The 15,684-nt window shown below is 44.6% G+C and overlaps 1 long non-coding RNA gene across 1 annotated transcript; it reads right to left on the reverse strand.

The window, feature by feature from the left end:
* Window positions 1-11,729: 11,729 nt before the first annotated feature.
* On the reverse strand, window positions 11,730-15,341 carry LOC128417959 (uncharacterized). The gene is made up of 3 exons (XR_008331631.1): window positions 15,043-15,341; window positions 12,863-14,653; window positions 11,730-12,183 (listed from the first exon to the last, which is right to left on the reverse strand). It is a non-coding gene; the product is annotated as an uncharacterized LOC128417959 (long non-coding RNA).
* Window positions 15,342-15,684: the final 343 nt, after the last annotated feature.

The raw sequence follows: 15,684 nt of genomic DNA on the forward strand, positions 1-15,684 counted from the left end.
TTCAACCTTCCACCCCAGAACTACGGAGCAGATTTTAAGTCCACAGTGCCTGTGTAAAAACGTCTGGCTGTAATTCTTTTTACCTCTTACTTAAGAGATAATATTTTATCATAACAGCAGTTGAGGATTTATTTTATGCTGTAGGCCTCTTTTACAGTTACCACACAGGCCTCTCCCAACAACTTAAATTGGTCAATTTCCCTCCTTTCGAAAAAGAGAGAATGCATATATAAGCAAAGGCAGCATTAATTAGTGTTTATGAGTGTCATATTTTTAATTAAGTCATTCTTACTTCAGGGTACAATTGTATCTTTTTTTAAAGGGGGGGCTCTTCCAGATGCTGTTTCTGAGGCTAAACACAAAAGAAAGACATCTGGACATCAAAGTGTGAACATATTTGTGAAGATAGAGGGACAACGCTGTGATTTCATGTTACCGTTTACCATAATTGTAAGTGTAAAATCTTTGCCAGGAATTGTTGGTTAATAATGGGTAATACTAACATTATGACAATCTATTATTCCAGTCTGTATAGTTAAAGCTATGGTTTTCCCAGTAGTGATGTATGGAAGTGAGAGCTGGACCATAAAGAAGGCTGATCACCAAAGAATTGATGCTTTTGAATTATGGTGCTGGAGGAGACTCTTGAGAGTCCCATGGACAGCAAGAAGATCAAACCTATCCATTCTGAAGGAAATCAGCCTGAGTGCTCACTGGAAGGACAGATCCTGAAGCTGAGGCTCCAATACTTTGGCCACCTCATGAGAAGAGAAGACTCCCTGGAAAAGACCCTGATGCTGGGAAAGATGGAGGGCACAAGGAGAAGGGGACAACAGAGGACAAGATGGTTGGACACTGTTCTCGAAGCTACCAACATGAGTTTGACCAAGCTGTGGGAGGCAGTGGAAGACAGGAGTGCCTGGCGTGCTCTGGTCCATGGGTTCACGAAGAGTCGAACACGACTAAACAGCAACAACAAATTATTCCAGTCTGCACTCCATTTGTTATTCCCAGCTCTCCCATTCAGCATTTAGAAGCTCAGAAGGTTTCACGTACATTCTCTTCCTGTGCTACAATGCTTAAAACAGCACAGGGAACCTGTAGCCCTCAGGAAGTTGTTGCATTCCAACTCCCAACACCCTGAGCCAGCATGTCCAGTGGCCAGGCATGGTGGCACTGGTGGTCCAGTGACCTCTGGAAGGCCACAAGTTCCCCATCTCTGGTTTGCAGCAAGCTTAGGCAGGTGAGCATAATTTATTATCCCCAAATTGCATATATGAATGGCTGAGAACAAGTGGCTTGCCAAAGTCCATGACAGAGGCAAGATTCATGCTGAGGATTTCCTGATTTATTGCTTAGTCTCTTAGCCCAGTAGTGGGAAACCTTTCTCCCTTCAGATATTATTGGATTACAACATGGGCAATGGTCAAGTTTGATGGAATGCATAGTCCAGCAACCTCTGGAAGGCTGTAGGTTCTCCACCCAAATAGCAAGCATTTTTCAAGCCACCTTGCAATTTTCACATTATAAAAGAATGGCCTTGGTACCACCCTCCTCCTCCTCCCCTTCCTCCCCCACAGTGTATAATGCAGTCCTGCAGTAAACAGATATATATATATATATTTCATATAGGTGGTGATTACGATATCTAAAGGCTCTACTGGGAGTGCTGGAGCCAGCTTAAACCACCCAATGAAGCAATTTGTGGAAGGGCCTTCTCGGTTGTGGCACTCCATCACTGCATTCTCACCTCTGAAAAACTGGTGGGTAGGCAAACTAAGGCCCTGGGGGGCAGATCCGGCCCAATCGCCTTCTTAATCTGGCCCATGGACTGTCCGGGAATCAGCATGTTTTTACATGAGTAAATGTGTCCTTTTATTTAAAATGCATCTCTGGGTTATTTGTGGGGCCTGCCTGGTGTTTTTACATGAGTAATGTGTGCTTTTATTTAAAATGCATCTCTGGGTTATTTGTGGGCCATAGGAATTCATTCATTTTTTTAAAAAATTCAAAATATAGTCCAGCCCCCCACAAGGTCTGAGGGACAGTGGACTGGCCCCCTGCTGAAAAAGTTTTCTGACCCCTGAGCTTCAAATACATATTTCTTTGCTAAGACATTTACTGGGTATTAATGGATGCCTGTCTTATACACACTCAGACACACACCACTATGTATTCAATTAAATCTCAAATGCACCCCATTCTGATATTGCTGTGCAATGAAAGGCAGGTTGCAAATATTTTAAATACGGAAATACATTCTTCAGTACCCTGAGCTGCAGGAAGTTGCAGTGGCAGCTGTTTTGAGTGACACCTGGCCATCTCAAGATATGGCCTCCGGTCCCTCACTGCTCATATACATCAGTGAATCACTGCCCAATCCTTTCAATTGCTTTTCATGTTCTACAAATTTATGGGATCAGTTAACTAAGCTCCATGCTCATTTTCATAGGCATTGGGAGCCTTTGAAAGGCATGAAGGTTGCACCAGTGAATTGTGTGGGACTGGGCTAGGCTCTGCTCCAGGTTCACCAACTCTGATGCAGATAGAGAGTTCTTCTATCGCCAATGACTTCACAATCCATTTAAAAGGAGGAAGCCAGTCAGCTAGGGCCATACAGTATTATTACAGGCCCAACATGATATTGTTGTTGTTGTTTAGTCGTTTAGTCGTGTCCGACTCTTGGTGACCCCATGGACCAGAGCACACCCGGCACTCCTGTCTTCCACTGCCTCCCGCAGCTTGGTCAAACACATATTCATAGCTTTGAGAACACTGTCCAACCATCTCGTCCTCTGCCGTCCCCTTCTCCTTGTGCCCTCCATCTTTCCCAACATCAGGGTCTTCTCCAGGGAGTCTTCTCTTCTCATGAGGTGGCCAAAGTATTGGAGCCTCAGCTTCAGGATCTGTCCTTCCAGTGAGCACTCAGTGATTTCCTTCAGAATGGAGAGGTTGGATCTTCTTGCAGTCCATGGGACTCTCAAGAGTCTCCTGCAGCACCATAATTCAAAAGCATCAATTCTTCGGCGATCAGCCTTCTTTATGGTCCAGCTCTCACTTCCATACATCACTACTGGGAAAACCATAGCTTTAAGTATACAGACCTTTGTTGACATGATACAGAACAATCAAAACACTCCCAAGATCACATCAAGAAAGAAAAATACGTAAGTGAACCACCCTTTTCCTTTAAAATTGCTATAATGAAGCATAACAAAATTTGGAGCCTAGGAGTCTGCTTCATATCATTGGTCCTAGCTCAGCTTTGTTGACACTAGCCTTCCACAAGCTGGTGGCCTCCAGGACAGCTCCCCACCAGCCTTGAACATTTGCCATGTTGACTGAAGTTGATGGGAGTTGCAGATCTGAAGCGCATCAGATTGCGGAAAGCAGGTCCACAGAGCCAAGCAGTGGCTTTCCAGAGCTCTGGATTGAGGTCTTTCCCAGACCTACCTAGAGATGCCAGGTGGTCACACCTGAGAGCTTTCGGTTGCAGAAAACATGATTCGCTACCACTGAGCTACAGGCCTTGCCAAGAAAGTCTCACTCACAAGGTGACAAATCAAGGCTGATCGCTAAGAGTTATAACACCCCCTTCAAGCACTGTGAATGATAACAGATATGTGTGGGAAGGATTGTTTACTTCTGGCGTTGTGCAGGTGCGAATTCTTCCTGCTGCACGAAGGCTTTTGATGGGTTTGGCATGTATATTTATTTTAATTATCATAATGCTTTATAGCATGTTAGTAAATGTTCTGCAGTGTAAGTAATTATTACTAACATGAGACATCACAGCAGGTCTCTGTTATTAAATTTCCATCTATTTTGTGTGCTGAAATTATGGGGTGTGCCCATTAGCAATATGCAAATGAATGCCATTCTTTAGGAAGAATTCAGTCAGGGAAACATGTGTGCTACTATTCCCCAGCATACATTCTTTGTTTTATCTCTTGCAAGCAGCAAAGTGGGGACTTTTTATCCAGAGACATCATTTTGGCACGGCTTTCGGTCTGATACTCTGCGATATTTTGCCTTTTTGCAAAAACTGCACTGGAAACGGTGACAGCAGATCTGGATCTGTTGGCTGCAGATTTATTTCAGCTCTGGGTAAAAGTAAAGGTTAGATCTCTTTAATTCTGACTGACTACATTGAAGTCAACATGAGGACATAATCTCCTGCTCCCTTCCACCTCTGGTAGCTCCTTTTCACCCCAGTATTCTGATGCTACAGGATAAGGTACATCCCAACCAAGTAGACCAATGAAAAGCCTTAACAGAAGGCACCTCACCAAGTTTCCAGATGTTGGGAGAAGTTCAGAAGTTCACTGCAAAGAAAGACTGTAAGCAGAGCTGCCACTCAAGATATGCATGGGTCAGTGGGAGGAATAATCACATGGGAAAGATCAGCACAACTGAGCAGTGGTTTAAACAGCCTTCATAGTCAGGATACTGCATAGAACCCACATTCCCAGAAGCTGTAATTTGTGGCGTGAATTCCAAACGCTGGAAGAAACTGAGCCATAATAAGATGATCCAGCAACATTTGCAATATTGAATTTTACAGGCAAAGCCGTGGAAATCCAAACCAAAGAATGGACTGATTTATTTCTTAAATAAATTTCAAACAATGCTTAAAGCCATATTGGTAGTAGGTGCAAGAGTAAAAATGGCATCAACCGATACCCATCCAGACAGCGACACAGCAGAAAAGCTTGTCAAAAGACAGGGTCCCGGAATAAGCATATGAAGGTGGAACTAGCAGAGGGGTTGAGAGGCTTTCGTTGCCAAAAGGTGACATTCCCATGTTGTGTTCTTCCCCTCTTCTGTAGCTTCTGTAACTGGCACAGTCTTTGAGTCATGATATTCTGTGCACTTCTCTGTCCTCAATCCACATATTTGTGGAGCAGGAAACATTGCATGTTGGCGTCTCACAATACAAGTTACAGAGACCAGGAAGGGGGAAAAAATGCAACACAGGGAGGTCACTTTTGGGGCATTCTCTGATGTAATAATAATAATAATAATAATAATAATAATAATTTTTATTTATACCCTGCCCTCCCCAGCCAAGCTCAGGGTGGCTAACAGGCAATAATAAAAACAAGTTGAATGAATACAACTTAAAAACAAAATTAAAATACAACATTAAAATATTGAAACATTAAAATATTAAAATGTAGCCTCGTCGCAGGAGGAGAAAGGAAAAGAAAAAAGAAAGAGGGGGAGGGAATCAAATTGGTTCCAAGCCAAAGGCCAGGTGGAACAATTCTGTCTTACAGGCCCTGCGGAAAGAAATCAGATCCTACAGGGCCCTGGTCTCATGAGGCAGATCATTCCACCAGGCCGGAGCCAGTGTTGAAAAGGCCCTGGCTCTGGTTGAAGCTAATCTAACTTCCTTAGGGCCCGGGACCACTAGGGTGTTGCTATTTATGGACCTTGAGGCTCTCTTTGGGGCATACCGGGAGAGGCGGTCCCGTAGGTACGAGGGTCCTAGGCCGTGATGTAGCCAGTACTATGTGTGTGGGAATCTCAAAAGCATCCCCATTGCCCAGAGAACAGTCAGTCCCATCCTCAGAAGGGCAGAGCAAAGATGGATGGCAAAGTTGAGTGGCAGGAGACAATATGGAATGGAGTATACCTAGAGTTGCCATATTCCCAAAAGTGAAAATCAGGACAAAGTTGTTGAGCTCTTCTTTCTTTCTTTCTTTCTTTCTTTCTTTCTTTCTTTCTTTCTTTCTTTCTTTCTTTCTTTCTTTCTTTCTCAAAGTTGAATTTGGGGGGGGGGAACATCTCCCCCCCAAAAAAGTAGTTTAGGGCTTTTTGGGGATATTTTCAGCATGGGGTCGGGGGAACCCTACTTGCCATACATACAGGTTTTCCTGGACATTTTGCCGATTCAGCAAAAATCCACCCAGACGCCATTTTTGCAGCCCGATTCCTGGATTTGCACATATTGAATACTTGTCCATTGTTCTGGGAGCTGATCAAAGTTTTTTGTTTTTTTAAAAAATGGATCCCTCTTTCTGAGTGTTAAGAATTAGATGCCCTTCCTGTTTTCATTCAGAAAAATATAGATAAACCTGCACCCCACATATTTAAACTTTGGGAAACTGTGGGGAAAGGAAATACCATAGGACTCATCACCTGGTTTATTAGCCTGCACTTTCTGCAATATAAAATATACAGTCTCTTCTGGTTATCTTTACCTAAGTGGAGAAAAAAGGCTCCCTAGCCAAGAAGTTCTGCCGCTGCCTGCCTTCACACAGTGTTGTGCCATAAATCTATGTAATAATACACTACTATGCAACTTCAACAGCCCAGTACAACACCTGGCATATTTATGCCCCGTCCATACATCTGGTAGCTTCCATTTTCGTGATGAAATCCTTTTAAGTTTAAGCAAACAACTAATTTCTTATCTTTGTTATAGGCAGCCGTAGTGATTATTCTAGTCAAAGTGCCTGTTCAAATGTGTCAAATGGTGATATTAGGAGCCTGATGAGCCTGGAGCCTCTTAAATAGTTCCACGGACATTTTGCCCCAGAGCAGTTTCACTTTTGGAGTCATTAAAATGACACATTTTTCTCTTTAAAGGCTTCAGCCAACTGCTTTTGTCTTGCCGCCTTGTAGGTTAACACAATGAAGGGGAAGAGTCTTTGAGGTTAAAGGAGCCTGCACGTACAAGAGCCAGTGGCTATAAATTCTTCCGTTAATAAATTTAGGTTGGAGATCAGAAGAAAATGTTTTAACTATTTGATTCCCTACAAGGCTCCTTCAAATCCCCATGAAACCAACCCCCAAAAGTTATTGCTTTGAAAATGTATGCAGGGTATCTCTGTGAATAAGTAAGTCGACCTGTGTTCCCTGGTACCTAGTTCCTATTTTGCCATCACATATGGTGCATACACAGCCATAATCTGTAGTGATCTTCCAAAGTCATATTTTTTCCTACCCTAGGATCTTAGATTTTGGTCCTCCTCCTCTAAACCAAGTGTGGAGAACCTTCGGCCCTCCAGATGTTCTTGAACTACAACTTCCATCACTCCTGAACATTGTCTAACCTTGCTATGGATGATGGGACTTATCGTTTAGCAGCATCTGGAGGGTTAAATGTTCCCCACCCAGCTCTAAAGAATCAGAACTTACTATTGCCAGAAATTGGAGTGGGATGGACTTTGAAAGGTGAGCTTGTTGACACAGTTTATTATTATTCGTTGTTATTGACATTTATTTATTTATTTATTTATTTATTTATTTATCTGGGATGCGAGTGGCGCTGTGCGTTGAACCACAGAGCCTAGGACTTGCAGATCAGAAGGTCGGCGGTTCGAATCCCCACGACGGGGTGAGCTCCCGTTGCTCGGTCCCTGCTCCTGCCAACCTAGCAGTTCGAAAGCACATCAAAGTGCAAGTAGATAAATAGGTACCGCTCCGGCAGGAAGGTAAACAGTGTTTCCATGCGGTGCTCTGGTTCGCCAGAAGTGGCTTAGTCATGCTGGCTAAGCTGTACGCCGGCTCCCTCGGCCAATAAAGCGAGATGAGCGCCGCAACCCCAGAGTTGTCCGTGACTGGACTTAATGTTCAGGGGTCTTTTTACCTTTATTTATTTATTCAGAGCCCTCAATGGACATAGCAGGAGGAGAAAGACATGTTCGAGTCCTGAGGAGCTTACAATATAAATGCTCACAGAATAGGAGACAACAGCAGGAAAAGGAACAATATGAAGCTTCATTTCAGCTGGGGGTGAAAATGACTAAAAGGAGCCAAAGGCTTCACTGAAGCAAAGCATTTTCAGGAGGGATGTAATTCACCACTGGTCCCTGACTCTTCAGCCTGTGACTGGGATCAACTTGCCCTTGCTTCTGACAGTACCGTATTTTTCGCTCTATAAGACGCGCTTTTTCCCCTTCAAAAATTAAGGGGAAATGTGTGTGGGTCTTATGTAGCGAATGCAGGCTCCTTGGCTTCAGCAATAGCAACTCGAAGCCTTCGCAGCGCAGAGAGAGAGCTCCCCCCGTGCTCCGGAGTCTTCACGTTGCTTTTGCTGAAGCCGCCTAAAGCCCCCGGAGCGCAGCGGGAACTCCCGCTGCGCTCCGGGAGCTTCAGGCAGCTATCCGCAAGCCTTTGGAGCACAGCAGGAGTTCCCGCTGTGCTCCGAAGGCTTGTGGATAACCGCCTGAAGCCTGGAGAGGCGCTGCACAGTTTTCCCTCTCTGCGCAGCACCCCTTCAGCTAAGCAGGAGGAGAAATAGAAGGGGCTCCGTTTCTCCTACCAATTCGCTGAAGGGGCGCTGTGCAGAGAGGGGGAGAATTCCCCCCCCCCTGTTCTCCCCCTCTAAAACACGGTGCATCCTATGGTCCGGTGAGTCCTACAGAGCAAAAAATACGGTACTTTCAGTGTTGGGATGTCAAGTGATCTACACATGTGATGTAAACGTGTGTATGAAGCAGTCCTCAGAAAGCCTTTCTCCTAGCTTTCTGCTTCATCTGATCTGCTGAAATATGTGGGGGTTGGAAGAGATTTTCTTCAGCTGAGATTTTTTTTTTAAGTCATTTCTTTCCCCCCGCAGAATACAACTTGGTTTGCTTGTCTGAGTCAGCTGCATGCTTAGCAACACTATAATTTGTCCAAAGCAGCACATCTCTGGCAAATCTCCTTCCTCCTGGGCCATGTTCAGAAAGTGGTGGTGGGGGATGAGTGTTCAGACCTCTGGGCTCTCACTTGTGGGGTGCCTCAGGGTTCTGTCCTCTCCCCCATGCTTTTCAACATCTACATGCAGCCACTGGGAGAGATCATCAGGGGGTTTGGGCTGGGTGTTCATCAGTATGCAGATGATACCCAGCTCTACCTCTCTTTCAAATCAGAACCAGTGAAGGCGGTGAAGGACCTGTGTGAGTGTCAGGAGGCGGTTGGAGGATGGATGGCAGCTAACAGATTGAGGTTGGATCCTGACAAGACAGAAGTACTGTTTTTGGGGAATAGGAGGTGGGCAGGTGTGGAGGACTCCCTGGTCCTGAATGTGGTAACTGTGCCCCTGAAGGACCATATCTGCAGCCTGGGAGTCATTTTGGACTCAGAGCTGTCCATGGAGGTGCAGGTCAATTCTGTGTCCAGGGCAGCTGTTTACCAGCTCCATCTGCTACGCAGGCTGAGACCCTACCTGCCCGCTGACTGTCTTGCCAGAGTGGTGCATGCTCTAGTTATCTCTCGCTTAGATTACTGCAATGTGCTCTGTGTGCGGTTACCCTTGAAGGTGACCCGGAAACCACAACTAATCCAGAATGCGGCAGCTAGACTGGTGACTGGGAGTGGCCGCCGAGACCATGTAACACTGGTCTTGAAAGATCTACATTGGCTCCCAGTACGTTTCCAAGCACAATTCAAAGTGTTGGTGCTGACCTTTAAAGCCCTAAATGGTCTCAGTCCAGTATACCTGAAGGAGCGTCTCCACCCCCATTGTTCTGCCTTATTATTATTATTATTATTATTATTATTATTATTGAGCATTTTAAACCCACCCCATGCAAATGAATGCAGGATAGTTACAATATTATTTTTTAAAAGCAAGGATACATAATAGTAAGCAAACTGTATAGGATTTTTAAAAATCCAACTTCAAAATGTGATCAATTAAAGCAGTGAGCAATCATACTGTAAACAGAGAGGGTGGAGTCAGCAGTGTCAGCATCTATCATACTTCTGGAGGAAGAGCATTCCACAACTAGGGTGCCACCACTGAGAAGCCCCTATCCTGTGACACCATGCAATGAGGTTCTCCTGGTGATGGGTCCATTGGAAGGGCCTCCCCTCCAGATCTAATAATCCAGGAAGGCTAATACAGGGAAAGTTGCTCCTCCAAATGCCTTGGCATGCCAGACCCTGAAAGCTTGCCAGCAGAGCTTATAACTCAAGGATGGGGAACCTGCTGTTTAAAACTTCCTGGGTCAACATGAACACCTTAAATTTAGCCTGGAAGGCAACAGGGAGCCAATGAAGATGGTTCAGGATCTGTGTTTTGTGGTCTCTGATAGGTGCCGCAATCAGCACTATAGCAGCAGCATCCTGCACTGGTGATAGGTTTTGTTCAGTTCTACTTCCTGTTTGCAGTATGCTATACCCTGGATGGTGTTACGAAAAAGGAGCAATGCAGCTGGGTGCTCCAGATGGCTGGAAAGCCAAACAGGAAGCTGATGTATTGGGACTGTACCGTGGGAACCAGGGACAGTCTATTCTGTGCACTGAGCACCGGATGTTAGCTCAGAGTGTCACATGACCCTGTACTGGAAGTACATGGGTGGAGTAATTCTCTCTCTACTGTTGGTGATGAGAGTGTACAGACATGATTTCTCTGTACTGCTGGAAAGACAGGAATAAAAGCATGTAAATATATTTCTGTCTGTCTCTTTCCCCTCCCTGGCAATGGGAGGGGGAGAAGTGGTGTGTTCTTCTCACGTTAGAGGAGGATCGCCGATTGAAGACCTCCCCTGGTCTTGCCGGGAGTCGCTGACAGGGAGGTCAACAAGAATTCAAGCCGGGCACCTGGAGGGTGGCCAATTCCTCTGAACTTCGCTGGCTTTTGGCTTGAATTCAACAGATGGCAGTGGTTATTTCCTCTTGGGTCTAACGTGGTGTAGCCAGTGCTGAATTTATGTATAAGCTAAGCAAGCTATAGCTTAGGGTCCCACTCTCTTGGACCCTCCTCCAATACACTTCTTCTTAATTGTATTTCAGTTCAACAATTACTTTGATTAAATGAATATTTTGTTACGTGCAAATGGCTTTAGATGCCTATTAGGTCCATAAATTACCATACAGCATATATTCAACACAAAAAACAGCAACAATTTGTTGTTGACAAAGGACAGCTGGACATAGAAAGGGCCCCATTACCTTCAGTAGCTTAGGGCCTCGTCAAACCTAAATCCGGCCCTGGGTGTAACATGTGAATGTCAGAACAGAAGAATAGCCTCACTGGGTCAGGCCATGAATCCATCTGGTTCAGCATCTGGTTCATTTCTGGGGGAAATGGTCCCCCTTCAGAAGCTGTTGGACTACAGCTCCTGACCATTGCCTTTTTAAAAAAAAATGTTTTTATTCAGTTTTACATTTAACAATTAGAATCATATGTAAATCATAATCAAATATACATAGGATTCTCGGAATCCCTTGCCTTCCCTCCACCCCTTCATGGGTCCCGTAGTTATTCTTTTCCAACTGCATCGTATATTGTTCTCCATGTTTCCTTAACACTCAGTCCTTACCATAGTTCTTGTTACATTGCAAGTGTTTTTAAAATCCTGCCAATGTTTTTAATTGTCTACAGTGTTCTTTTAAGTAACTTATAATTTCCCCCCATTCTTTATTAAATTTATCATCTTCTTGGTTTCTGATCTTCCCCGTCACTTTTGCCATTTCAGCATGGTCCATCATATTTGTTAACCATTCTTCTTTGGTTGGTACTTTATCTTCCTTCCATCTCTGGGCCGACAGCATCCGTGCAGCTGTTGTAGCATACATAAACAGTCTTTTCTGTTCCTTTCGTAGTTCTGGACCTAAAATTCCTAATAAGAAAGCTTCTGGTTTTTCCAACAAAGGTTATTTTAAACATTTTCTTCAACTCATTATAAATAAATTCCCAATATGCTTTTGTCATCTTGCACGTCCACCACATATGGTGGAATGTGATTCCTTCTCTTTGCACTTCCATGAAATACTGTATTTGTAGCAATTCTATACATTTTTGCTATTTTGGTAGGAGTTAGGTACCAAATGAAACATCATTTTCATATAATTCTCCTTCAACGTACAGCATGCAGTAAATTTTAAATCTTCCCTCCATAACTTTTCCCATGATGAAATTTGTATATTGTATCCAATATCGCTCCTGACCATTGTCAATGGGAGCTGAAGTCCTGTAACATCTGAAGGGCCACAAGCTCCTCTCCCTATTTGTCCTGGGGTTCTGTGCCCCTTCGTGTGTTATCCTTCACAGAACCATAAACATTTATAAATGGGATTTGTCCCGCTGGCCCTGCCCCCTGCTGTCCACAGGTTGGCCATACCACATCTGTAGAAGGGAGTTTGCTGTGTGCAGAGAGTCTTTCCCAGTGATGTGGAGCTCAGTGCAATCAGAATTCCACATCTCAAGGGAATTCTAGACATGTGCAACATGGTCCTCTCAACCTATAGCCTTATTAGACTTTACCGATTGGTGGGCTCTGCGTTGCTCCCGGACGGGAGGAAGGAAGTCAAATGACACCGAGGGTTGGTTCAAAGAAAGAGTTCTTTATTCCTGCTCTCCGGAGCAGCAGAAAGGCGCTTGCGTGGTCAGTCCACAGCAAGTCCAAAGAAATGAGAGATTACATGCAGTATATATATCTTCCAGGCACCCTCTCCCCCCTTCCCCAGGAATCCAGCCACGTCGGCTTGTACACGCAGGTTGACATCACAGATGTTCCTCCTCCGGCACTCTTAACCATAAAAGGGTATTCCTTCCTATACTTCTAACCATAAAAGGATCTTCCTGTTCCCACTCTTATCTTGGAGCAAGAGGTCACCATCTCCAAGAACACCCTCTGGCGCTGTTCCCAGACTAGGTCTGTGCGTCTTTTGTGGTCAGGATATAAGATAAGACACTGACGTGTCTTCCCTGTTCTACTGGTACAGTCAAGGCCATCCTTGCCATCACAAACTGATAAAGGAGAGGGCTCTGAGCACTTGTTTATACAGCCGGGTTTTTGTTTATACATTGACTCAGAGCTCAAGTTAATGGATTTTTGCTAGGGAAAAATAGGGATTTTGGTGCCTATTTCAAACTGCCTGCACAGTCAGTTTTGGGTTTGGGAAACCCATTCCTTCAAACCCAGCATGCAGGACCTCCCTCTCCCACTCTATGCGATTAAGATCTCATGGAGGACAACGAATGAAGTCGGGACATGCATCACTGCTTTGTCCCACAGGCCTAACTATTCTTGCTACTATCTTTAACTACCTTGCGAAGACCATGAATGTAGGTTTGTTGGTGGAGAACCCAACCCTAGGATAAAAGTTGAATACGACAGGAGTCTGTGGCAGAGAGCAGTCCTGAATCAGAAGCTGAAGCTGGCAAGTTTGAGGAGGGTGGTAAAGATGCAGAGATTGTCAGGCTGGGGAAGAGTCACAAGTGTCCCCCACCCCTTCCTGCTGAGACAAGCTGCCCTTCTCCATGTCTTCATGTCTCTTCTGGCCAAGGAGAGATTGGCTGCACTCAGGCGCAGTCTCCAATCGCCTTTGGGAAGCCCTGAAGAGGAGGATACATAGACAGGCAGGGAACCTTTGTCTTGGCAACTGAGTCCCACAGGGAATGAGCTTCTCTGCTCATTAGGCCTGACACTCAGCCAAGGCTGTGAAGATCGTGTTTTTGCTAATAAAGAATTAACTCCAACTCTGAACTGTGTGGTTTAATGCCTGGCTTGCTCTGTGACGATCACTTGCATAGCGTTTTTGAGCCACAGTGGTCCTAGGGTGGCAAGTTGCCCACCCCCTGCACTGCCAAGTTGTGTGTGACTACTTCCTTCTTACCTGCTCTATTGTATATTCTCCTATTTTTCTCCTCACAGGGGTGACTTCTGGCCTTGAAGCCCCACTAGGAGAAAATCAGCTGAGGATGAGTTGCTTCTGGGAGAAAGGTTCAGGACTTGAACCCCATCTGCTCAGCCATGTTAAAGCATCCCTCATTAACCAGTTTTATGGAAGATCTCCTGCGATCCATTCTAACATATATGTTTGCTGCTGCCTCGTTCTGTTTGTCCCATGGAGGAGCAGAGCTTGCAAAACACTGTCTGCCCCTTTTGCTCCAACTTTTCCCCAAGTTGTTAAAAAATACAAACTATGTTGTTAAACGATACATCAATAATGATAAAGCAAAGTCCAGGCCATGAATACTGCTTTCAACCAAAGCAGATGTCATGCATTTAAAAAACAACAACACTTTGCAAAAGTTTTAAATATGGGACAAACTACAGGAAAACCAGAGAATTTTCTGCTTCTTAAATGGGAAGCATCCTTCAATCACTTGTGCTGAATAAGTCTTTTTATCTCTAGGGGACTTCTAAGATCAAATGTTCTAAAAGTGAAGCGGGATTCTTTCTGTTAATAGCAACATGGCTTGCATGCAGTGATGCCTTTATGCTATGCCAATAGATTAAAACATGCTAGATGCTTTTTTAAAAAAACCAAAAACCTGGTCTGTATGAGCCACGGTTTCTCTTATTGCTGCACTTGCATTGGAAGGCACATATGGGATGCAGGTTTCTGGAGATCAGAGCATTGACAAGCTATTGGCGATCACAGGCGCCACCTGGTCACGTTCTACCATCCTCTGTAATAAAGTTCCAGATGTCTACAAGTGAATGCAGCTGTTGGCTGAACGCTTCCTTTTCCTAAACTACTCTACAAGTATCATCAGAAAGAATGAACAGAAGAGAATGTAACAGATGGTGTCTGGGAAACCTAGGACCTGGAGAAGAACCTGCAAATGCATTGGGTACTAGTAGACCAGTCCTCTGCTGTCTGCCTTATTTGAATATTAAAATCCCAAGCTCATACTGTGTGGATGGGTGGGGAGAAATCACCATGTTGCAGATTTCAAGCATTTCAATCATCTGGTGGTCACCTCATTTGCACAACAACCTTAGTTAAAGGTAAAGGTAAAGGGACCCCTGACCATTAGGTCCAGTCGTGGCTGACTCTGGGGTTGCAGCGCTCATCTCGCTTTATTGGCCAAGGGAGCCGGCGTACAGCTTCCGGGCCATGTGGCCAGCATGACTAAGCCGCTTCTGGCAAACCAGAGCAGCGCACGGAAATGCCGTTTACCTTCCCGTCGGAGCGGTACCTATTTATCTACTTGCACTTTGACGTGCTTTTGAACTGCTAGGTTGGCAGGAGCAGGGACCGAGCAACAGGAGCTCACCCCGTTGCAGGGATTCGAACTGCCGACCTTCTGATCGGCAGGTCCTAGGCTCTGTGGTTTAACCCACAGTGCCACCCACATCCCATGGTCACCTGATTTGCACAGCAGCCTTAGTTAGGTTTCCCATATTCCACCTTCCCCAATCTGGACATCCTAATTTCCAGATTATCATTATATTTTACCAATTATACAATTTTACTCTGTGCATAATGGATGGCAAAAGAACTAGTGAAAGGAGTTTAAGTTTTGCCACAGCCAGAAATATCTGCAAAAAAATAATAATGTTTGAGTTCAGTCCTAATTCAACATGAATAATGCCTTTTTCCATTCAAGTGATGACTATACAGGAAAATACTTTTAAATAACTCATTGGAAACTGTTCCCAAAATCTCTGGTATTAACAACGTGAATGGAAATGTGTCAGAATTTAAGCCCAGGAACCATCAAAAGGGCCATCTTGGGTTCTGATTCTAGTTTAGCAATCAAATGATGAAAATCTAATTGTGTGGCAAAATTACACACTGGATGCAACGGAGGATTGGATTGCTCATCTTTCTCCACCTTGTCCTCAGCCAAGTGGCATGGAACAGCTGGCCAGAATTTCTGAGCGCCTTTAATGAAGTGAATAGTTCATTGTTAGTATTTGGTGATTAAATGCAAAAAGACTAATATTCCTGTGTGGATTTGCTGAAAGACAGTTGCCCCAGAAGGCAGGCAAGTCTCAGAAAGTGTAA

This window comes from Podarcis raffonei, chromosome 7 (assembly GCF_027172205.1).
Source record: "Podarcis raffonei isolate rPodRaf1 chromosome 7, rPodRaf1.pri, whole genome shotgun sequence".
In the NCBI taxonomy this organism is placed as follows: Eukaryota; Metazoa; Chordata; class Lepidosauria; order Squamata; family Lacertidae; genus Podarcis; species Podarcis raffonei.